The 23,513-nt window shown below is 45.5% G+C and overlaps 1 long non-coding RNA gene across 1 annotated transcript in view; it reads right to left on the bottom strand.

The window, feature by feature from the left end:
• Positions 1 to 423: 423 nt before the first annotated feature.
• LOC147434488 (uncharacterized) overlaps positions 424 to 23,513 on the bottom strand; it is a 52,904-nt gene continuing 29,814 nt past the window's right edge. The window contains exon 3 of the long non-coding RNA XR_015185245.1: positions 424 to 550. This is a non-coding gene — a long non-coding RNA (uncharacterized LOC147434488). The remainder of the gene's footprint in view (positions 551 to 23,513) is intronic.

Genomic DNA, 23,513 nt, shown 5'->3' with positions numbered 1-23,513 from the left:
AAAGCAATAATTTTATCCTGACTATGTACCTGAAAATTTGACTAGAATCAAGGTAAGTATAGATGGATTGACCTGCAAACCTAGAACCAACAAGGTCAAAGGACCATGATAGCCGTGAGCAAGAATCCTGAACTATAGTCTAAGATGGACCACTTAACACCGGTCAACCTAAACAAAAATTATAGACAGTGGGTTCATCAAAGCTCTATAGCTCAACAAAATCCCTAAAGCTAGCATTCTGGTTCCCAAAAAACTGGGATAGCCTTGTGTTTAAGACGTGTGTGTTGCCGTTTTTTAACTATTTACTTATACACAAAAGAACAATCTAGTTCAGAAAACAATTGGCTTTAGATAAGGGACAAAGAATAGTACAAAAAATGACTCAATCTTTGATTCATTTTTGTAAATAAATATGAGAATGCGGTATCATTATAATGGCTTTGTTCATAGGATAATTTGCAATGCTTATCTACAATGTGGAAATGATCAGGTAATCAATGTCAAACAACAGCAAAACAAAAAAGATCCTAAGAGAAGAAAGAGTCCTCACCTGCATCCATGCAAACAAAATGTTAGCTTTGAATACGTTATACAAGTGTCAGTGGACCCTATCAATTGTTATCCATGTCCATTTTACAACCTTTTTTAAAGTTAAACCTAGTACAAGATGTGTTTTCTTTTTTAGCTCTTTTTTAGGTTCATTTTTAACCTATGGTAAAAAATGTCATCACTCCTTTAAGATTCAAGTGAGTTTGTAGGTTATATATAAAGCTACTCTTTAATCCAATTTTTAAGACCTTTAATAGCTATTTATTTAGTTAAAATTTTGATCAGAAATCCACTACCCCTTGTGATGCAAGTGTTTCATGCCCATGTTTATCCCATAGGTCTTTGTTTTTTATGTGTTTATGTATCTTTGTTTAAATATACCAATCACTTTACTAGGTAAATTGCAATCTTGAATGTCTTAGTGCTTGACAAAAGTCATCAATGATGCCAAACAATGGCCAAATTTATAACGTTTTTTCAAAGTCCACCCTTGTAATCCTTCTAGAGAAAAAAACATATGCCACATGCTACTCCTTTTATAACTACCAAAGCACAAGATTGAGTTGAGATGAAAAAATGAGTTTAGTATAGTCGTTCCTAGATAACCAAAGCTGGGAGATCTTTATACTCCTTTGTTAAGCATATGCCAAAGCCGTAGCTTTTACGCCAGAAAAATCATTGCTTCAACCCGAGGTATTAGCCTTCCTATCGTCACACTTTAATCGATCTTGAGAATTAACTTAGTTGTATCAATAAAACCATGGGCAAAGACGGAGCCATATTTTGCTCAATCAATCTCAAGTCATACCAAACTTTAGATCGAATAAAATATCTGAGTGAAAAAAATACAAGTAAACGTGATGCTTTTCTTCTTTTTTATAAAACCACGCAACAGACCATCCTACAATGGAATAAACTTTAATGTCAAACAACCAACTAATAAAAAGGATCCATCAATAATTTAGATAGTAGGGAGCATCGACCCTCTTATGTTTTTTTCTTTTAAATCTTCAGAGTATGTGCTGAGTGCGGAAAACTCTATTAGTAAGCCAATAAACCAAGTATAAGTTGCAAAAAACCTGCCAGGTAAAGCACGACAGCATAGCCAGCGGGATGCAATAAAAAAAACATTTAGAGTATGTACAGAGTGCGACATTTTCAGTATGCCAAAGAATCAAGTGTAAGTTGCAAAAGGAACCAATCCGGTATAGCACTGACCTAAGATGCATTATCATGCTCTATTAACTCCATTACTCCTCGGTAAGCGAAAATGCCCTCACTCCTTTCTTTCACATACACACATTACGCAATCAAGGCTAAGTGAGGGGCCAAAGCAACTCTCACCTCTTCTTATAGTAGAACCATACATGTTGAGGACAAAGTGGAAAATCCCACTCGATCTATGCACTCAAAGCAACTCTCACCTCTTCTTATAGTAGAACCATACATGTTGAGGACAAAGTGGAAAATCCCACTCGATCTATGCACTCAGCAAGTTCGAGCTTCAAGGCACACGATTACGTGATGGAGCCGCCATGGTTAGACAGTAGGAGCATAGATATGACAGAGAGAAGGATAGGGTAGGAGTTCATAAATTAGCAAGGCAGGGATTCATGTGCGTGATAGAAGGAGGTTTGTAGTAGAGGGGGAGTAGAAGGGACGTGAAGGGCTATAGTATGAACGAGTATATTCTGGGGGACATAAACCATTTAAATGCTGCATATTGAAAACAAGACCGAGAGAATCATACACCAAGCGCCCAATAAGGGGCACTATCCCACCAGGGGCTCAAGAGATGAGCATTTTGGGTAGCAATCGGCTGGTGAATCCCACGCAGGTGAGAACCATGACCCGACCCCAAGGGGGTTTGTTCCCACCAAGAATATTTTGAAAACGGTTACTTAAGAGAGGTTACACAAAGAAGGAAATTGTTTCAAGTCTGAAAACATTCTCAGGGCTCATAGTACCAATAGTGTTGTCAAGATAATGAGGCTAAATCAAATGTGAGTACGAGGGTGTTTACACTATTGGGTTAACAATAGCCAAAGCATGGATTATGTAAAGGGTAACAAGTGACCATAAGCTGTAAAAGATAGTGCTTTTGTGGGAGTGAGTGTGAGGGCATGGGGTTAATGTTTGAAAACCCATAGTGATACATGTTTTTGTGTGTGTGTGTAGCTGTTTAGAGGATGTAGTGGACGGGCACCTAAAGAGCCAACTACACGCCACACTTCATTGATCTTTTTTTCAAACAAGCCTTGTGTCGCCTGTCGTCGTCTCACAGAATGACACTGCCTATGTCTGGAGGGTTTGGGTTTGCAAAGGAGTAAGTTCAGGCGGCTAGTAAAGCGTGAGGGTGGAGGAAGGTTGCTGTGAGCAGCCGCAAAGGTTGCTCGAGCTGTCAGCAGTGAGTCCGACTAAAGAGCACAGAAGAAGAGAGGGAGCACAGGGAGGTTGAGGGTGTAAGCAGAGTAATGAGCAAGTAGATGGGGGAAGGCTGCTTGAGCAAAAGGTCGCCCAAGCGGTGAACAGCAAGGTCGCCTAACCCATGAGCAGCAAGGTGATCAAGCATTGAGCAAGGTCGCTCGAGCTGTGAGCAGTAAGGTCGACTAAGGAGCATGAAAGAAGAGAGGGAGCATAGGGAGGTTGAGGGTGTTAGCAGAGTAATGAGCAAGTCGATGGAGGAAGGTTGCTTGAGCAAGAAGGTCGCCCACGCTGTGAACAGCAAGGTTGGCCACCTGTGAGCAGCAAGCGCCTTGGATAGTACCTTAGCAACTAATTAGCAACTGCAAACCATAAGCCACAAGCCCTTCTTCAAGGTATGATGGAAGCTGGGGAAGATAAGAGAGCAGGTCAGAGAGAGTACCTCGACGGTTGTCCGAGAGTAGCGGATGGGAGGATGGTCCAAGCGAGAGACAGCAAACAGAGTAGCCTCGCGAGCAAGAGGGCAGATGAGGGCCCGGGAGAAAGGGTGCTCATGAGGGCTGGACAGCAATGAGGAAGAGTAGTCTCAGCAGGAGGTCCCGATAGACGAGATCCGAAATTAAATAGCAGCAGAGATGGAGGAGTCTTGGTGCTGGATCGCTAGCTGCATATCAAAGGCACCCTGCTGCACACAAATCAAGGAAACCTGGCTATAAGCAGTCCACAGGTTTATGCAGCTCCTGGTGAGCCCGCTCTCACTGCTCTGCCGTACAGATGTGCGTGGAGAGTTGGAACATCCAGCTCCAAAGAAGGATCGCTAAGAGACCCCCAAGTTTACTACACACTGGACAAGTTGAGCTATAGAGCTAGGTCCCCTGGACACTGCCCTCCTGCTATCCAGCTGAGGCAGCCAGTCACTACTCGTAAAAGTCCGCAACAGCTGGGCTCATGGTGATGGTAAAACGCTGATCAAAAGCTCCAAAAACTGGCGAGGAAATGGCTGCCGCTCGAAACACAGGCCAGCTGCTTTGCATGGGTAGAAAACGACAAAAACTGCGCACATTTCCACGTTGAATTGACATGTAGAGAGAGGAGAGCCGGTAAAGAGTTTACCGGGCGGGGCAGTTCGCAGGAAAGCATGCCACGCGACCTAGCCCATACATGTAGACATTTTGAATCAAATAATCATAATAGTACCGTAGTTTCCAGGCTTCGTAGGATCACCTGCCTTGAAGATAGGCACAATAGTAGACATTCTCCAAGTCTCACGTAGACCCTCACACATGACATGAATGAACAGGATTGCAAGAACCTCTGCCAGCATATCTCTAGCATGTATAAAGTGCTCTGTTACTAGACCATCATGATCATATGCCCTCCTGGTGCTCATCCTGTCAATGGCCATCTTTACCATCTCAATGGTAAAGAAGGTACTCGTAGCAGCGTGGGAGAGGTTTCGTATGACTCTGCGGGTTACAGATGTATGGCAGCATTCTAGTTTGTGAGGCCCCCAGACAACCTGGCCTTCCCTTGTTCGGACCACAGAGTGGGAGGCGTGAATCTATCTCGGATAGATCGCTTCTACACTAGTGACCACTTCTGTGACTTGGGTGGGATAGTTGACATTCTGACAGGGACTTCCTTTTCGGACCATGCTCCAGTGATCCTTATAGTGACTGACAGACAGAGGAGAGGGGGCACGATGCTCCACATCCTAGAGAGGGTCTTGCTGGACTCGGCGCTTAGAGAGCGAGTGGAAGCTCTTTGGATAGAGAGCTTAGACATGCAGGATTCTCCTACTGACAGAGTGGCCTCAAGACTTGCTCAGCTTAGTCGACTCTTTCTCCAGGAGTCTTCGGCTCGCCTCGCTGTAGCGAGAGAGGAGCAGCGTCTCCGACGGGGCGTTGCTTCCTTGCAAAGGATGCAGGAGCAGCATCCAGACAGTCCTTGGTTGGAGGAGCAGTTACAACAGGCTCGCCAAGAGCTCGTCAGCACACAGGAGAGGCGCCATGAGTTTGCCTTCCATCGACAGGCATCTCAGTGGACCCAAGTGGGTGACAGAGTGAACAAGCGCTTTCTTTGAGGCAATGGGACCTAGGCATTCGCATGCCAAGGTCAGTCAGTTGAGGAGGCCTGACGGGTCAGTTGCTTCAGAGCCAGAGGACATGCGTGCAGTTGCCACTGATTTCTACAGAGATCTACTGTCTACAGAGCCTCAGTCAGAGAGCAGGTGTGGGTACAGATGCCTTGTCTTATGACTGAGGAGATGCGCCAGAGGCTTGAGCTGCTTCTTCAGTTAGAGGAGCTACACACGGCTCTTAGCGCACTCTCCCATGGTAGCTGTCCAGGTGAGGATGGCTTGACTCCCAGTTTTTTTCTTGGAGTACAAGGACTTGCTCGGCTCAGATCTCTGTAGTGCTTTCCACTACATCCTGCACACAGGAGAGATGCTTGACAGCATGAGTGAGGGCCTGATCTACCTCATTCCCAAGGAGGGTGGCTCCTTGGATGAGATTCGACAGTGGCGCCCCATCATCATTCTCAACTCAGCCTACAAAATTCTTGCCAAGGCTCTGAGTTTGAGGACTCGGCCACTTCTAGAGAGCATTATACATGGGACTCAGACTACGCTCCTTGACAATATCTTTACTTTTTGGGAGGCTTCTGTCCTAGCACAGCTCCGTGGTGAGGATCTGGTGATTCTTCTTCTCGATTTTGAGAAGGCCTACGAGAGAGTTGGCTGGGACTTTCTGGAGGGCACTCTACGCAGGATGGGCTTCTCAGATGCTTGGATCAAAGGGTTGACAGCTTTGTACAGATGGGCACACAGTCAGGTACTTTTGTCAAGAGGTAGAGGTGATCGTTTCATGCTCACACATTCGGTCAGACAGGGCTGCCCTCTTGTCCCCTTCCTCTTTCTGTTCTATGCTGAGGCGATCAACAGGTTTCTAGTTTCACAGCTGGTTGGTTTACGTGGCTTAGCACTTCCTATTCGGGAAGATGAGCTACAGGACATTGAGTTTGCAGACGACTCAGCCTTGTACTTGGATGGCTAGGAGGCCAACCTTCACAGGTGTCAGCAAGCTCTTGAGACTTTTTGTTGTGCATCTGACACATTGATCAACTGGAGAAAGAGAGTGGCTTTCTTGGTTGATAGTGTTCTTATGCCCGATTGGATGCCAGGTGAGGGTTTCAGGTGGATTCCCCCACGGACTGCAGTTTGGTACTTGGGTTGTCAGGTTGGTTGGGACTTGTCTCCCGAGCAGCAGATTGCTCCCCTCCTCCTTACTCGGGAGAAAGTTGTTACATTGGAGCTCCGCACGACTTTCTCTGGCAGGCAGAGTTGTAGTGGCCAACCAGGTGTTGTTGGCTACTATGTGATACATCACTTCTTGCTAGATCTTCTCGAGTTCTTGTATTAGCCAGGTAGAGAGGCTGATCAGCAACTTCCTTTGGTCAAGGCGTGACACTCGGATAGCCCGGGCCAAAGTGGCATGGCAGGTCATCACTCTTCCTTGTTCTCAAGGAGGGCTAGGGATCATAGACCCAGCACAGCAGAACAGAGCTCTTCTTGAAAAGTTCATCGTCAGAGGACTTCTTCCAGGTGAGGAGCCATGGAAGGAGTTCTTGCTTCAGTGGCTTAGTGCTAGGATGCCTCAGGCGGGAGACCCCTGGCGACCCTCGACCAGATGGATTTTCACAGAGATGCGCAGAGTTGGCTTGAGCAGGAGACTGGAGGACCGCTTCGCTGTGAGTTTGCTCCGTCTTGGAAGCAACTGCGGCGAGGCTTGGAGCAGCGTCAGCCTACTTGCACGGAGGAGCGCCTGAGACAGCCCCTTGTTTGGAACCCCATGGTTAGCACTCAAAGAGGCCACTTGGTTGGTAGTCGGCCTCATGTTTCTTGGGATCCTATGGCAGAGGGTCCAGCACGCTCTCTACAGGACATCTCAGAGGCAGTACCTGTTGAGTGGCTCACACCTCTCGAGTCAGCAGCACCCAGATGGATGGGAGCCTTCACACGACTGGAGGTTCTCATCTCAGTTCGGGCTTGCTCAGAGACTATACCCTCCTTGTTTTTCGAGCTACAAGGTGAGGGACGCTTACACCAAGTTGCAGTAGAGGCCCCGAAGGTGGTAGAGTGCTGTTTTCAAAGGATCTGAGTGGTGGGCATCGGTGGGAGGACTTGTGTCATAGATCCCGACCCAGCAGTTCTTGAGTCTAGCCATTGGAGACTATGGGCTTGGGAGAGCTGTCCAGTACAGTGGGATCCTGGAGAGTGGCTCTGGAGGGACCCTTTCTCCTCTGCAGACCACCCAGGCGTCCCTTTCTTTCAATACACTGTTCGACCGGGACGTCACATACTGGCAGCACAGAGAGAGGCTCGTCCTGCTGCTGCAGCACCTCATTGGCAGGAGGAGGGTCTCACAGCTGAGTTCTTGGCAGCTTTTTGGGAGAGGTTGTGGGACTCCAGACAGTTGAACGAGTCACTTTGTTCCAGTGGCTGGTTGCACACAGAGCTACAGCAGTTGGGAGCTGGCTTGTACATAGTGGTCTCTCGGCTGCATGTGCAGCTTGTGACCATCTGGTGGAGAGTCAGCGTCACTATCTTTGGGACTGTCCTTTGGCACAACAAGTATGGCTTCGTGTTCTTCGGCTGATGCCAACTCTTTTCCACAGCTCGGTAGTACACTTGGGGGACAGCTGCTTGGTCCACTCTCACAGGCCCGGCACTTTAGTTTGAGCTATCTTCCACCAACAGGATGATAGTGATGCAGGGGGGTCGACCTACACTCAAGCCTGCCACAGAGCTTACTCTACAGGAGTGGTGCAGTGAGAGAGAGGAGTGTTGGGAGCTCATCAGTGGCGTGGCCTGACACTCTGGTTCATCTGGCGGGCCCGTTGCTTCCGCATCCTCCAGGCTCGCCTTGTACCAGCAGCAGCGACTGTTCACAATCTTTGGCTAGAGCTGATCCATACTCTTAGAGGACAACTAGAGAGACTCCGAGGTAGCTCCGACCGCACGCGGGAGCGCAGAGAGGCTTTCCTTCGACTCTGGCGCCTTTTTTCACCATGGTCCAAGGTGTACTCAGATGGCATTACCATCCACTTGTGTGGCTTTTCCCTCCTCCCATTTCTTGATTTAGCCTCATTGTACATATGCTATTTTTCTCATTGAAAGAGTCTCCCCATCATGATTGTTGTAGCCCTCTCTTGTAGAGGTGGTTGTAGCCCCATGGGCAGTTTCATTAACTAATAGAAGGATCTTTTTCTCGGGGAAAAAAAAAAAAGGTACTCGTAGATGGGCAGGAGGATCTGGAAGGGGTGTCTGTTCAAGGACCATATATAAGGATGTTGCATACTGACCTACACACCAGAGGAAGTAATCACTAGGGGAGGGGAGTGCTCATGAAACAAACGCCATGACTCTCTTTAGTCTCTATAGACAGTGGATGTCAAAATACTGCTTAGAGAGAAGTCTTTTCAAATGCATCTCTAAGCTCTTTCACTACGTTTATAATTTCCTCTTTCTTCTGCGGAATCCTCTCATGTAAGGTTCCCTTAGTTCGTCGAAACCCTCGGATGCACTACCATCTGATTCTTGTCTTGCTTGTGATAATCTGTCATCCAGTTTCCCCAATTCATTCTCTTCACTGGAAGACTCTTTCCCTGTTGAGGTTGATATTTTCCTGTCCATAAGATAAGTCACTGAGCCGGCGTGCATCCCAAATCCTTGCTTAGTATGTCCAACAAGTCTCTAAATAGAATCAGACTTCTGTTCTAGACAATACTCTCGAATCTCTTTTGGCAAACTAGAGCAAAACCGCTCAATCTGGGCTCCCAAAGTAAGCTTCCGAAACGAAGACACTCGCAAATAAGTATCCCAAAACCTCTGGCAGTAGTCATCCAATGTATCTTGCTTAGTCATTCTCAAGTGATGCCAAGCCGTGATGCCATCTCTTTCATATTCGTCTAATATCCAAGTCGACGTAAAAATTTTCTTAAATTTTACCCACGTCGCAGGTGCTTCTTTGTGTAACAATAGAGTAGACCACCATATTTGTGCAATTCCTTTCAAGTAAGATGCCGCCTTCGTACCTTGAAGTGTTCCGCAAACCAACCTCCAGAGAAGGCGACGTCGAACTGCTGTACAAACTCAAGGGCTCGATGGTTGTCCTGGTAGCTTGAAAACGTCTCAAATTTAACGGCCCCAACCCCCTTCCTTGAACTTCTTGGTCTTCTTGCTCGTCTGGCCATTGTCAGAAGAGGACGAGCTCTACTCCTTTGAACTCCTAGATGGCCTCTCATGCCCTATAGACTTTTCAAAAATCTGCTTTTCTTGCTTTTTCTCCGCTTCTTCCGCCTTTCTCATCCTTTTTGGGACTAGAGGACGAAGAACTATTAAAATTCTTTGAAGACGAAGAAAAATCTGAGTCATCCTCTAAGCAAGCACGCTTCTTGTATCTGCTTGCCGCCTTTCATTATCTCGTTCATCATCTTTTCAAAAGCTCTGTCTAGCTCATTCTACGAGTATAGCTTTCGCTTTTCTGCACTCGTCTGTCCTTCCAGCTTTCTTCCCGACTTGAGAGGAGAATCAATGGCCTCACGCCATCTCGAGTGAATCTCATCAATCGAGTAATCCTTCAGGTGTTTCTCAAACGGTCTTTGGAGTACATCAATCTTTTCACACACATGTCAACTTGTAGTTGACGCTTGTACTCCACTCAAGTAAACTTTCCTGCCAAAAATTTGCCGAATTCTTCATTCTTTTCTTCCGTTCCTGCGTCGGATTTCAACTTTTCTTCGCCTTCCCACTGAGAGGTATCATCTCTGTCAGATTCTTTGCAAGAACCCATGTGTGCTCTTGAGTTCTTTATGGCTTATGCCCCTTAAGACCGAGCGACGAAGACAAGAGCATGTCTGATGTTCGACGGGAGTGGCTAGTAAGTCCGGGGTCGAGCCACGAAGATTCTTTCACAAACAAGATCTTGTCTTCTCTGTCAGATTCTCCTCGAAAACTTGTGTTACAGAAGGGATCAAATCCTCCGTTGAAGAAGAATCTTTTTGAGCTCTGATACCAGTGACAAGCTTGGACACTACAAGCGACAAATCAATAGCAACACACAAACAAAAACTTCAAAATCATTGGACTTTACGAGAGAGAGAGAGAGAGAGAGAGAGAGAGAGAGAGAGAGAGAGAGAGTCGACACGACACTACAGAGTTTCGCGCCCAGAAGCACTGGCCCCAAAGACTGTAACAAACTTGGACACTCCAAGTCAAGATTCTACCGCGACAAGACAAGAATTCACTTCAAAACAGTTCACAGTTCACAATTGATTCAACTTGGCCCGACAGAGTGCCGTGCCTAGAGATATTGGCTCCAAAGACTGGCGCCTCTTTCGGTATTTCTTTTTGTATTAATCTGCAACTTAAAGTACAAGGGAGTGGGAGGCTCTCACTCTCAAACTCTGCGTCCATATGCTCTGCAGAGTGGGAGTCCTGCCCACTTATTTATTCATTACAAGGGATGCCAAAAACAAAGCCCTAAAAGCTGAAAATCAAAAGTCTTTTAAAAATAAAGCAATGCTTCAAAAGCTCTCTCTCTCTTTCTCATGCTTTTGCATAAAAATTCAGCCCTGAATTTGCGTAGCCAAAAGCTGCCCACACAAAGCTGCTTCTTTTTTTTCCTTCCGTACGTAATCTGCCACGTCAGCAGCCCACAAAATCCGCCGCGTTTTTCGGGAGTATTCGTACGTTGCTGCCACATCACCACTTCAGCAGGGCTGTATGTGTGTGTACCGGGTAGCCACGTCACCAGTTTGTGACATACCCCCCTCTTGAAATCATTGTGATCGCCCTCGATTACGCCTGCAAAACATACAGAGGCCATAAATTGTCTTAGTAGACACTGACTGTTAGTACCAACGCACTAGAAACACACATCTAGCACATGTACCAATCGATAATCATATCACACGACATCACTTGACATCACATGACAAATCACATTCAACATTCATTCGGATCTCAGACCATGATTTATCGGCAACGTATTTAGCAATCACATCTAGATTCAATCGAGACCTCACAGATGCCCAATTCACTAATCCTTATTGCAACCATGTCTAACGAGATCTTTCAGACCAAAATGCTGCAATCATTTTGTCTATTAGTTCCTGCACTTAAAGAAGTCAAGAACAAATCAGTATCATATTATCGGGAATTCTAGTTTATAAAGTCATAGAGCAGAATACTGTCAGCTCACAGTATCCTTGAACTTAAAGAGACATCAGTGACTTTAATATCAAAAATCGAGGTAATCTGTTGACAAAGGAGTGGAGCGATTCCCCTCTTGCGCATACCCACTCACCAAATTCCGCCCAAGTTGAGTTTGGGGTTCCATTTAGAATAGACTATGCTATTCCAAATGCTTCAAGGTAAAGATTCACAATCTGAGGCGTATCTGCTAGGTCTTCCTCCTCCATCCACTTCGCATTCAATGTAGAACCTCCTTATCACTTTACCCTTAATCTTTTTGTCATTATGTGCCAATATCTGTTCTGGAACAAGGATCTCCTTGGTTTCTTCCACTTTGGGTTGCTCAACAGGCTCCCAATCTTCCAGCACATCGCCTTTAAAAGGCTTCAAGAGACTCACATGAAAAGCATTGTAAATTCTCCAAGTATCGGGCAACTTCAATCAAAAGAAGACATCATTTATCTTCTCGGATATCTGGAAAGGCCCGTAGTATCGTATACTAAGCTTTGGAAAAAGCCTATCCTTTCCCTTTTTCTTTCTCAGGCATGCCTTCTCAACAAGTAAGAGCACCCAATCCTTCTCCTTTAATTTCAAATCAATACGATGGCGATCTACTGCCTTTTTCTGTCTTTCTTGAGATTTCTGCAAAGCCTCGGGGACCTTGCCAAAAGCCGTGTTCAAGGTGGTAGCTATGCCGCAGTGACCCGTAAAAGGTGGACAGTGGCATTCAGTCATAACCTTTTCCCTCAACGGCTGTGTAACGCACAACATGGTTTTTCTCATCAACTAGCCATACCGAATGGAATATCCCGCTACTATCTCTCCCCATTCCGTATCCGAGTGAACATATCTGCAAAATCTGTATTTTGGCATACTGATCGACCATATCCTCGAAGCTCCTATGATGTATCGCAGAAATAGCCAAAACCAACGGCTTCCGGAACAAAGCCTCTACCACCGAATTCTTTTGTCGCTGCACATGGATAATCTGGAAGTGAAACTGTGACAAGATGTTCGTCCACCGCATCTGCTTTTCCGATAGCTGCTTTTGTGACAAGAAGTAGCGTAAACTCTGATGGCCTGTGAAGACAGTAAAATCCGCTCCGAGTAGGTAACATTGCCACTGAGTAAGAGCATGGATAACTGCCAAAAGCTCTTTCTCATAAATCTGTGGTGTCAATTCCGGCCTTGAGAACAATCAGCTCTCGTAGGCAATGACATGGCCTTCTTGCATTAAGACCGCACCCAGACTACGACCACAAGCATCACAATATACTTCAAATGACTTCTGCAAGTCCGGCAATGTCAAAACTGGTCCTGTAGTTAATTTCTCTTTCAATGTCTGAAAGGCAGTCACCTCTGTGGTCCCCACGAGAAAGGGACTCCTTTCTGCGTCAACCAATGCAAAGGGGAAGCAATCTCTGCAAACTTTTTAATAGACCGCCTGTAGTACGAACACAAGCCCAAGAAGCTTCTAACTTCATGGACATTCTTCAAATCAGGCCAATCACGGATAGTCTCTATCAGCAGACCAACGTTTTTGAGTGCTTGCTGCCCAGCGTTTTTCAGCAGTTATACCTCAGCCTATACAGCGATTTCAGCAAGTGCAAACCTCTCTAAAAACGCAGCCAAAGAAGCCTTTCAGTTCGGCGTTTTCACCTTCAGCAAGAACCCCGATCAAACAGTCATTTTCAGCCATTAAAATAGCAAGAAAAACAATCATTTTCAGCCTCGAAACAGCCACCGAATTCAGCCCATAGAAGATCACAGTTTCAGCCACGAAGTCGTCGTCGTCATCACCGTCGTCGTCATCGGCATAGTCCCATTGCATCAGCCCATTGCTTACGCATTGTACACCTTTGTGCAATCAAAGTAGACCACTCTCGCCGACGAGAGTGGGGCCTTCGGAGGAGGGTTTTACAACCTCTCGGTGTCGTATCTCTTCTCTCTCCTTCTCTCAGTCTCATTCACTTGCACGCACAATATCCACCCACTTTGTCGTGATCACAGCACTCTACAAGACGGAAGGCTCTCTCCTTCCCTAAGAACTAAAAGGAACCTTGAGCAATAAGGATCACTAATCTTGAGAAAATACAACATTCAATCCGCTGCACCTTACATTGGTATTAGAGCTTTGGAAGTGTTCTGCATTACTAAAGGAAAGAACCACAAGAAATTTTTTTTGCTTGTTGCGATCGCACGAACCCAAGTTTACTTGGGCGTGGCGATTCCTAATCGTGTTTTGTTGAAGAGTGACAGGAATCCCAAGAAAGAAGGGCTTGTCCAGCCTCCCCTTGTGTCTCTTTTCACTCATCGAGAGCGGACGTGCACTTAGCGGCCCGCCAATGGACGTGAGGTGGGAAAAAGCAACCTTGGTGTGAGCGCAAGGCCGCCAAGGGGTGCACCCGCAGAAAGGAGTAGAACTCGGGTGAAGAGAAGATCCTTCTCAAACGCGATTTGCAAGCGAAAGAACACCTCAAGAACCCCAAGAACCCAAGTCCCTCAAGACTCAAGAACCTCAAGAACCTCAAGAACCCAAGATTCTCACGAATCACACACCTTAAGAACCTCAAGACCCTCAAGACCCAAGTTCCTCGTGAGCTTAAGACCCCAAGATCATAGTGCATGGTCGTCACTCGAAGCTGCATGGATACTTCGCATTCAGATGATGAGCATGAGAGAGGCGACGAAGGATTCTCCCCACAAGGAGATTTTTCCAACCCTCCCCCTTCGCCATCTACGCCAGACCCTATGGAGGCAATGATGAAGCAGATGATGGCCATGATGGATAGACAAGAAGACAAGCGCCTTGCTTTAGAACGCGGGCGCGACGCAAGAAAAGAAAGAAAAGAACTAAGGAAGGAAGAAGCGGCAGCACAAAACGCAGCATTGGAGGCCGATCGTGCCACTCATAGATTGGCTTTGGAGACCGAGCGTGAAGCTCGACGAGAGCTATGCACTCAAGAATTGATTGCCCAAATCCTAGCCTCGAAGACCAAACCACCCAAAGATCGTGGAAGTTCGTCAGGTGGCACAAGCCACGATGCAAATTCCAACCATCCAGTTACAGAAAAGTTGATTTTCAGTAAGTATGACGGTAAGATGGATGCTACAGTTATTCATTCTTGGTTGCATCAATTTAATGCTTATTTTGCGACAACTAAGAAGACAAGCAATAGCAAAGTTTTGACGGCAGCTATGTACCTTGCCGGTGATGCCATTAATTGGTACCACGCATCGCAAGAGGCACACCTAGCCGCGTACCTAGACGCAGCCAACGATTTCACGCCCCTCTCTTTTAGTTGGGCTGATTTCCAAGACAAGCTCAAGGGGCGGTTTATGCCACCTCAGTACCTTGCACGATTGAAGGACGATTGGCGAGCTCTCAAGCAAAATGGTATGCCGGTTATGTCTTTTTCTAATCGTGTTTTACAACTAGGTACCCAACTACGCATGTCGGATGATGAACGCAAAGAGGCTTTTCTCTTTGGATTGGACGAGTATATCAAGTACGATGTCGAGGTACTCGATCCAATCGATCTCAACAAGGCGGTAGCGATTGCTCTCGCGCAGGAGATGAAGCACAACAAGGGAAAGCCTAAAGAGAACAAGACTTCCACAAGTACCTCGCAGACTCCTCAGAACAGTAAGAACGGTAAGAATGGTAAGAATGATAACTCTTCTAACCAATCTACCAACACTATCTTATCAAAGAATTCTTCCAATGAATCTAAGGGTAAGGCTAACACAATTGCTAAATCTAAGCTTACTCCAGATGAAAAGGTAGCACAAGGAATTGTAGGAGGATACATCACGTCGGAAGAACAAAGCACGTATTCTAAGGAAGGTCGTTGTTTTCATTGTCACATTAAGGGTCACATAAAAAGAACATGTCCTAAGCTTGAATCGAATGAATCTAAAGAACCCACAACACCCACTACATCTGTCAATGAAATGAATGATAACACGATTGTGCCCACAGTTTCTCAGGACCCTCCCATTGATGATTCTCTCATTAAATGTTACGGTCGTACGTCGGGGCACCGTTTTGTCATATTGTTTGACCCAGGTAGTATGCATGATGTGATAAGTTCCTCTCTTGTTGAGACAGCTCGCCTCGAAGTTAGTCCAAGATCTCCTATCGAGGTCTCTGGCTTTCTTCCTGGTATGGACGCTCTCATCACCGAGGAATGCCTTGATGTGTTGTTTGAGACTGCCTTCACTAGAAGATTTGTTGTTTCTCCTCTCTCAGAATGTGATATGATTTTAGGCATTGAGTGGTTTCGTGAGACTGATGCTGTCATAAAATTTGCGGCTAACACTATAACTCTCAATGCCGACAGTGATTCTCCTACTGTCTTTCATGGAGTGGATACTTCTCCTTCTCCATCTCTCATTGCTAATATGTAAGACAAGATTGAAAGGATTCGGGATAAGGAGATTCCCTCAGTCTCTCTTTCTCCACAGCATGACACACAGGATTTGCATGATTATGAGAAGCATGATGATTTGAATGATAATGATTTGCATGATGATTTGGATAGAAAAGACAAGCATGATGAATTGCATGAAGAAGATGTGATTGTTCACAAGGATGATGTGTTAGTTGATGCTTTTTCTAGTGAAGCTAACCTCGTTGTAGATTCGATCAATCACAAAGATCCGATCTTGGCTTTCGAGTCGAGGTCCAAAGAACCCCCACAGGACGATTCGATCATTCAAGACGAACCGATCTTGGCTCTCGAGCCTTGGTCCAAAGAACCATCACAGGAAGTATTATATGTTCGCATGATTGATACGCACGCATAGTTCGAGTGTTTCATTCGTGAAGGTTTCCTGTATTTTAGTCAGCATCGTTATGTGATCCCTTTTCTTAGGCATGACATAGTGTATGTTGAGCACGTTTCTCTCATGGATGAGCACGAATGTATGCGGATTGTGCATGAAAAGTTGAAAAGTTTGTATGTCAGGAAGTCACATTCCATGTCTCTTCCTTGGCATGACACAGTTTCTGAACAAGCACATGATAGTATGAGCACCAAGCACGGGCATTTCCATTGTGATTTGCCACAGTTGATTGATTTCGATCAAACAGGAAAGATTCGATCGCATTGTTTGCATGTGTTTGATGAATGGGTTGTCACTCCGTCTCTATGTTCATCTACATTGCATGCACAGTCTTTAGAGAAGACAAGATTTTTTTCCTTCACTTTACATGGAATGGGTATGTTCATGGTTTTGTGTTGGAGATGGTTTCAGGAATTTTCAGCCATGGAGATTCTTGAAGACAAAAGAAGCAAGATTCTAGGCGAAGTTGAAGCATCGAAGGAGCCACAGAAGACTTTGTGTCGCTTTCGGCGTGGCCCAAAGAAGCAAGCGTTGCAGACCTTTATGAAGTTCAAGTACCGCACGACCCACACATCAAAGTGGGCCGGCGAAGAGTCCCTTCCAGGATTCCGGATGCTGTTGGTGATCTCCCTCGACGCCATACAATTCGGTACCAGTACCTCAATTTGAAAAGGAGGGGATGTCACGTGACACATCCCAACCCTATGTGTTCGTGGACAAGCTACACCACAGCAAGGTTCAGTCAGTTCAGTCAGTTTAGATTAGCAGTGATCTGGCACTTTTGTGAGTCTATTCGTAGACCGTGCATGCCCAGTCACTTAGCATAGATGCATATCCTCCGGTTGCACACAGCATGATCATCAGAATTCCCATCAGAATCCATTAGCATCAGTTAGGGGAATTTTCCAGTGCATTTAGCCTATTTTCCTATTTATTGGTTATTTTCACTTATTATTTTTAAGTGACTTTCCAACAAAAGTAGGTAGGGCAATCTTGCTAAGTTAATATATAAGCAAACCCAAGTTAGCACTTTCTAGCAAAAGAGGCAGCAGGAACTTCCCGCTCAACAAGCAACTTCTCAGCAGTAGCCCCCCCAACAGTAGACCCTCGCCATACCTCTCACAATCCCCTTGGCGTTTCCTTCGCTAGCAACAGATCCATCGCCTTGAAGCTTCCACCTTATGGCGCTTGTCCCCCCTTGCAGATATCGCCATCTTCATTCCCTTGCTGGCGTTTTTGTCACAGCCCTGCAGCGTTTTACTAACACTAGGACTCCTCAGCAGACCAGCATTTTTGAGTGCTTGCTGCCCAGCGTTTTTCAGCAGTTATACCTCAGTCTATACAGCGATTTCAGCAGGTGCAAACCTCTCTAAAAACGCAGCCAAAGAAGCCTTTCAGTTCGGCGTTTTCACCTTCAGCAAGAACCCCGATCAAACAGTCATTTTCAGCCATTAAAATAGCAAGAAAAACAGTCATTTTCAGCCTCGAAACAGCCACCGAATTCAGCCCATAGAAGATCACAGTTTCAGCCACGAAGTCGCCGTCGTCATCACCGTCGTCGTCATCGGCATAGTCCCATTGCATCAGTCCATTGCTTACGCATTGTACACCTTTGTGCAATCAAAGTAGACCACTCTCGCCGACGAGAGTGGGGCCTTCGGAGGAGGGTTTTACAACCTCTCGGTGTCGTATCTCTTCTCTCTCCTTCTCTCAGTCTCATTCACTTGCACGCACAATATCCACCCACTTTGTCGTGATCACAGCACTCTACAAGACGGAAGGCTCTCTTCTTCCCTAAGAACTAAAAGGAACCTTGAGCAATAAGGATCACTAATCTTGAGAAAATACAACATTCATTCGCTGCACCTTACAAGAATATCATCGATCCTGGGAATCGGAAATCTGTTCTTGATGGTGATTTTGTTGAGAGCTCTATAATCGATACACATTCTCTAAGATTCGTCTTTCTTCAAAACCAAACACTGGAGAGTCGTACGGTGAAGGCTGGACAAGACCCTTTTCCAAAAGGTCTTTCACTTGGTTCATAATTTCTTTGGTCTGTGCTCGGCTCACACGATAAGGTGGCCGGTTCGGGGGTGTGCTTCTAGGTATCATATCAATGGTATGATCCTCAGGACGAGCTGGTGGTAACTCACCTGCCAGGCTCTCTAAAAACCAATCGGCATAAGTGTGGAGAAATTATTGGCGTTCTTTATTAAGTTTAGACATATATGTCCTATTCTTCTCATTCAACTCTCTCAAAAAGATTGTGTAAACAAACAAACTGGATTTCATTAATGGCCGAAGCCAATACAATAGGGAGAGACTCGCCCTTAAGTTTTACATCAAGTACAATAGTTCGGCCCTTCTCTGTAGTCAAAGTCGCTTTTCTCGCCCGATAGTCGACCACGGCGTTGTTCTTATGGTACCAGGGAATTCCCAAGAGGACATCACAACCTTCCAAGGGCATTAGGTAGAAGTTCTCATGTCCCAAATACCCCTGACAATGCAACCGAAGTTTGCCAATGATAGGTGTAATGGCTACGTCACTGCCGGGTGCCGCTAGAACTGTCTCTACTAGTGGTCCCATCCGATCGGGTGTGATCTAGAGCCGCGCCGCCAATTCTGGTGAAATGAAGTTGGCCTTGGCTCCTCCATCAAAGAAAATCAGGGCTTCTTTGGTCTTTCACTTTGCCCAACCTCGGCAAAGTTTTGTACTCTCGTCAATCGTGCTTGGGTCAATACCCATGCAATCTGGAACCAGTCCTACTTTCATCTTGCCTTTTCTCCACGTTCCTCAGCTGCTTTCGAACCCTCTGGCCTGTCTTCATCCTTGTCGTTTTGTTCTTTCGGTGCTTTTTTAGGGCACTTCGCAGAGATGTGCCCCATTTCCCTGCATTCAAAGCACTTCCTCTCTTTGATGTAGAGAGCTCTCTCTCGAAGAGTGAGCTTGGGTCGTGCGCCCTTTTCTTTCTTTTCTGGGTTGCTCTTTCTCTTTCTACTTTCATTGTTCGAAGTCTGTTCGGTCCTTTGCGTCATGATTTCATCTAAGGGGTAGGTCAAACTGCCTGAGTGAATTGCAAAACCCCGTTTCTCATGACTCAACAGTTCCTGAATGGAATCTGACTTTTGCTCGAAGTAGTGATCTCGGATCTCCGTAGAAAGTCCCAAGGTAAACTGCTCAATCTATTCTTTGAATGAGATCTTCTTAAATGAAGAGGCTAGTAGAAAACAGCTCCAGAATCTCTTACAATATTCGTCCAATGTATCCTTCTTGGTCATCCGAAGATGGTTACAAATAGTTCGTATGTTGCGTTCGTACTCCCGAGTCAACCAAGAAGAAATAAAAAGCTTTTTAAATTTCAGCCATTTAACTGGCGTTGTCTTGTTCAATAGAAGCGTGGATCACCAAGTTCAAGTATTTCCCTTGAAGTAAGAGGTAGCTCTCCGAATCTTGGAGTGCTCTGAGTAATGCCCTCCAGAGAAAGCTATGTCAAACTGCTGTATGAAGGCCAAAGCCTTCAAAGCATCTCGATATCCAGAAAACGTGTCAAATTTAATTGACTGTCCACCTTTGAACTCTCGGACTTTCTTGCTTTTATCTTCCAGAAAGTCGTACTGCTTGGCTTTATAAAAATTCTTCTTTGCATAAAAATTGTTGTCGTCAGAGTCCGAACTATCCGAAGACGAGTCTTCTATAGAACTGTCAACCACTGGGCGAGATTTAGACTTCTTTGCCTTTTTCTTGCCCATTCCGAAGCTTTGCTTTTTGCTTCGCTTTTTCCCTTTTTTGTCTTCTTTACTCGAGTCAGAGGAGCTAGAAGAATTGTTAAAAGAAGAAGAAGAAGAAGAAGAACTAGGTACTCCTTCAAATCGCACATGCTTCTTCTGCTTTCTTGCCAAGGCAAATGTAGACTGACGACCCAAATAACCCGGGAAGTCAGTGCCTTTCTTCTACTTTTTGTCGTACTTTTCGGCTTTGTTCTGCGCGTCAAAAAGCTGAGAAATCCGTGTATCAATCACCTCTTCTAATTCTTGCTCTGTAAACATCCTTGAAGTAGGAGGTTTCTTGAGTGCCGGTTGGAGGGGTGGTTTTGTGGTTTGCCGCCACTGTGAATGCACCTCGTCGAAGGAGGTCTGAGTCATAAATTTTGCAAATTTCGGGTCCTTCGAAAAATTTAGCATCATCTTTGTTGCAACGTTGATCAATCGTCGACGCTCCATCTCTTCAAGCTCTGTCTGAATAGGCCAAGGCGGAACGTACTCCTCTCGTGAATCTTCTTCGTGATCTTTTCCTGCATCTTCAGATGCAAAGAAAGTCGATTGATCTTTGTCTGAATCCATAGGTGCTGTGTAAAAAAGGATCGGATTTCCCGGTAGAAGAGAAATCAGCCGTGCTCTGATACCACTAAAACAGACTTGGACATCCAAGTCAAGATTCTACCGCGACACGACAAGAATTCACTTCAAAACAATTCACAATTCACTATTGATTCGACACGGCCCGGCGGAGTTCCGTGCCTAGAGATATTGACCCCAAAGACTAGCACCCCTTTCGGTATTTCTTTTTGTATTAATCTGCAAATCAAAAGTACAAGGGAGTGGGAGACACTCACTCTCAGACTCTGCGTCCAGATGCTCTACAGAGTGGGAGCCATGTCCACTTATTTATTCATTACAAGGGATGCCAAAAGCAAAGCCCCTAAAAGCTGAAAATCAAAAGCCTTTTAAAAATCAAGAAATGCTTCAAAAGCTCTCTCTCTCTCTTTCTCATGCTTTTGCGTAAAAATTCAGCCCCGAATTTGTGTAGCCAAAAGCTACCCACGCGAAGCTGCTTCTTTTTTTTTCTTCTGTACGCAATATGCCACGTCAGCAACCCGCAGAATTCGTCGCGTTTTCTAGGAGTATCCGTACATTGCTGCCACGTCACCACTTCAGCAAGGCGGTGTGTGTGTGTGTACCGGGTAGCCATGTCACCAGTTTGTGACAAAGAATGGCGTCCCTTTCAATATTTCTTTATTATTGATCACTACAAAGTACAACTCCTGAGGGTCGTCTGCTCTCAAACTCTACGTCCAGATGCTTTGTAGAGTGAGGCCCCGAGGACTCTTATAAACAATACAAGGGATGCCCAAAAGCAGAGCCCCAAAAGCATGAGGTTCAAAAGCATCTTGGTCCAAAAGCTAGCACTAGGGGCTCCCAGTGCGATTTACAGAAAGCCGTACAAGTGCCACATGAGTTGCGCAAATCGCGGAGGTCAGTACGGTCTGCCACGTCAACAATGCAATTTGTGAGTTCCATATAGTTGCCACCTCATTAGCCCTTCCGCGCTTCATTTAGCCTTTTGTTCCTTCGGCCCCATCGAACAGGACCCCATAAGTCGATACAACTTATAAAAATTGGTGTCCTTTCATTCTTGGTCTCTCGAATTGATTCTGCAAGTTGATACAACTTCTTTTGCATGTTTCAAAAGGGCTTCGACCTTGTCTGTCCGGAGTGTGTCCTTTATGTCATGCTACGTCATCCCTTTGTGACATCACATATGTATTGTAAGCCTGAAAGCACAATGGATGGGAGATTATGGGACTGAGTGCATCCCAAAACTGCAAGAAGGATTGTCTGGTCAACCCATCCTCTCCTAGACGAGATGCACCATCTAGGCCAACCACAGAGTCATGTATCTAAGGGGGCTAGTGAAGTGTGGCACATAACCTTTGTAACCAGAGGCTGAACATGAGACCAAACCTCTTCTTTGGCATGCAAACTATCATCAGTTAGCTGATCGGCAGTACACAAATGCTGAAAATCATTTGAAGCTATGTCAAAAACCTCCTCAGGAACTGTGTGCAACCTGTCAGCAGGATCTCCTAAGGCCTAATAGAAGTCTCCTTGGGGCACTCCCGGAAGTGTGCAAAGAAATCCTTATTCATCCTATCTACTTTGGATATCCATGTCGATACTGAAGCATGATAGGAGAATTCGGAGTTCTCAATTTGAATGTCTCTCAGGTGTCAACCTCACGCTCACCTAGAAACTCGTCTCATGAAAACTCCTGGAGTTGCCATCGCATGCAACTCAAACGATCCTCTAACTCACTTCCCCACAGAATAAGCATCGCAAAACGCTTCTCTTTTGACAGCCTTGTCTGCTACAGCCGCCAAAGAAGCATCTCAAATGCTATTGTTTTGACACCCCTGTCTGCTGCACCTATTATACAGACTTGGACACTCCAAGTCAAGAATCAATCACCACAGCACCAAATAACCACATCAAAACAATTCACAGATCACAATAGATTTGCACTGGCCCGGCGGAGTTCCGTGCCTAGAGATATTGGCCCCAAAGACTGGCGCCCCTTTCGGTATTTCTTTATGTATTAAATCAATGTCAAAGTACAAAGAGCGGTTAGGGTTTCACTCTCAATCTCTGCGTCCAGATGCTCTGAGAAGTGAGCCCTAAAACCACTAATTTAAAGGTTACAAGGGATGCCCAAAAGCTTTCAAAAATTAAAAGCAAAGTTTCCCTCTCTCTCTCTCAAGAGAGAGTAAAAATAAAGCAATTCATGCTCTCTCTCTCTCTCCTGTCCAATTTGCGTCGCCACTTGGGCTGCTTTTCCATTCCGTGATTTTCGAAAATCCGTACGCTGCTACCACATGGCAATTTCCGCCTACTTTTAGGGTTTCCAGTCACTTAGGGTTTCAGCCAGCAGTTAGGGTAAAGGTTTCCAGAAATTAGGGTTTCTGAAAATAAGGGTTTCTGGCATAAATTAGGGTTTGCAAGAAATTAGGATCTTAGCAGAAATTAGGGTTTTCGGCTGTCAGTAGCCACGTCATCACTTTGTGACATACCCCCCTCTTGAAAGCATTGTAATCGACCACGATTACGCCTGCAAAACCAACAAAAGCCATAAACGGTCTTAGCAGACACTGAATGTTAGTACCTACGTACTAGGACCACACATCTAGCACATGTACCAAATCGACAATCACATCACACGACATCACAAGACATCACTAGACATCACATGACATTCAACATTCATTCGGATCTTAGACCATGATTTATCGGCAATGTAGCTAGCAATCGCATCTAGGTCCAATCGGGACCTCATCGATGTCCGATTGACTAACCCCTATTGCAACCATGTTTATTCGAGATCAATCACACCAAAATGTTGCAATCATTTCATCTATCAGTTCCTGCACTCAAAAGAAGTCAAGAACAAATCAGTATCATAATCAGGAATTCCATTTCATAAAGTCATCCAGTAGAATACTGTCAGCTCTCAGTATCCCTGAAGCTCAAAGAGACATCAGTGACTTTAGTATCTAAATCAAGGCATCTGTTGACAAAGGAGAGGAGTGACTCCCCTCTTGTGCATCCCACTGCACCAGATCTCCGGCCAAGCTGAATTCTGGGTTCCATTTGGAGTAGA

This window comes from Adiantum capillus-veneris, chromosome 19 (genome assembly GCF_014529385.1).
Source record: "Adiantum capillus-veneris isolate H3 chromosome 19, ASM1452938v2, whole genome shotgun sequence".
NCBI classification, from domain to species: Eukaryota; Viridiplantae; Streptophyta; class Polypodiopsida; order Polypodiales; family Pteridaceae; genus Adiantum; species Adiantum capillus-veneris.
The sequence above is the reverse complement of the archived record's forward strand: the minus strand, read 5'-3'. Positions and strand labels throughout refer to the sequence as shown.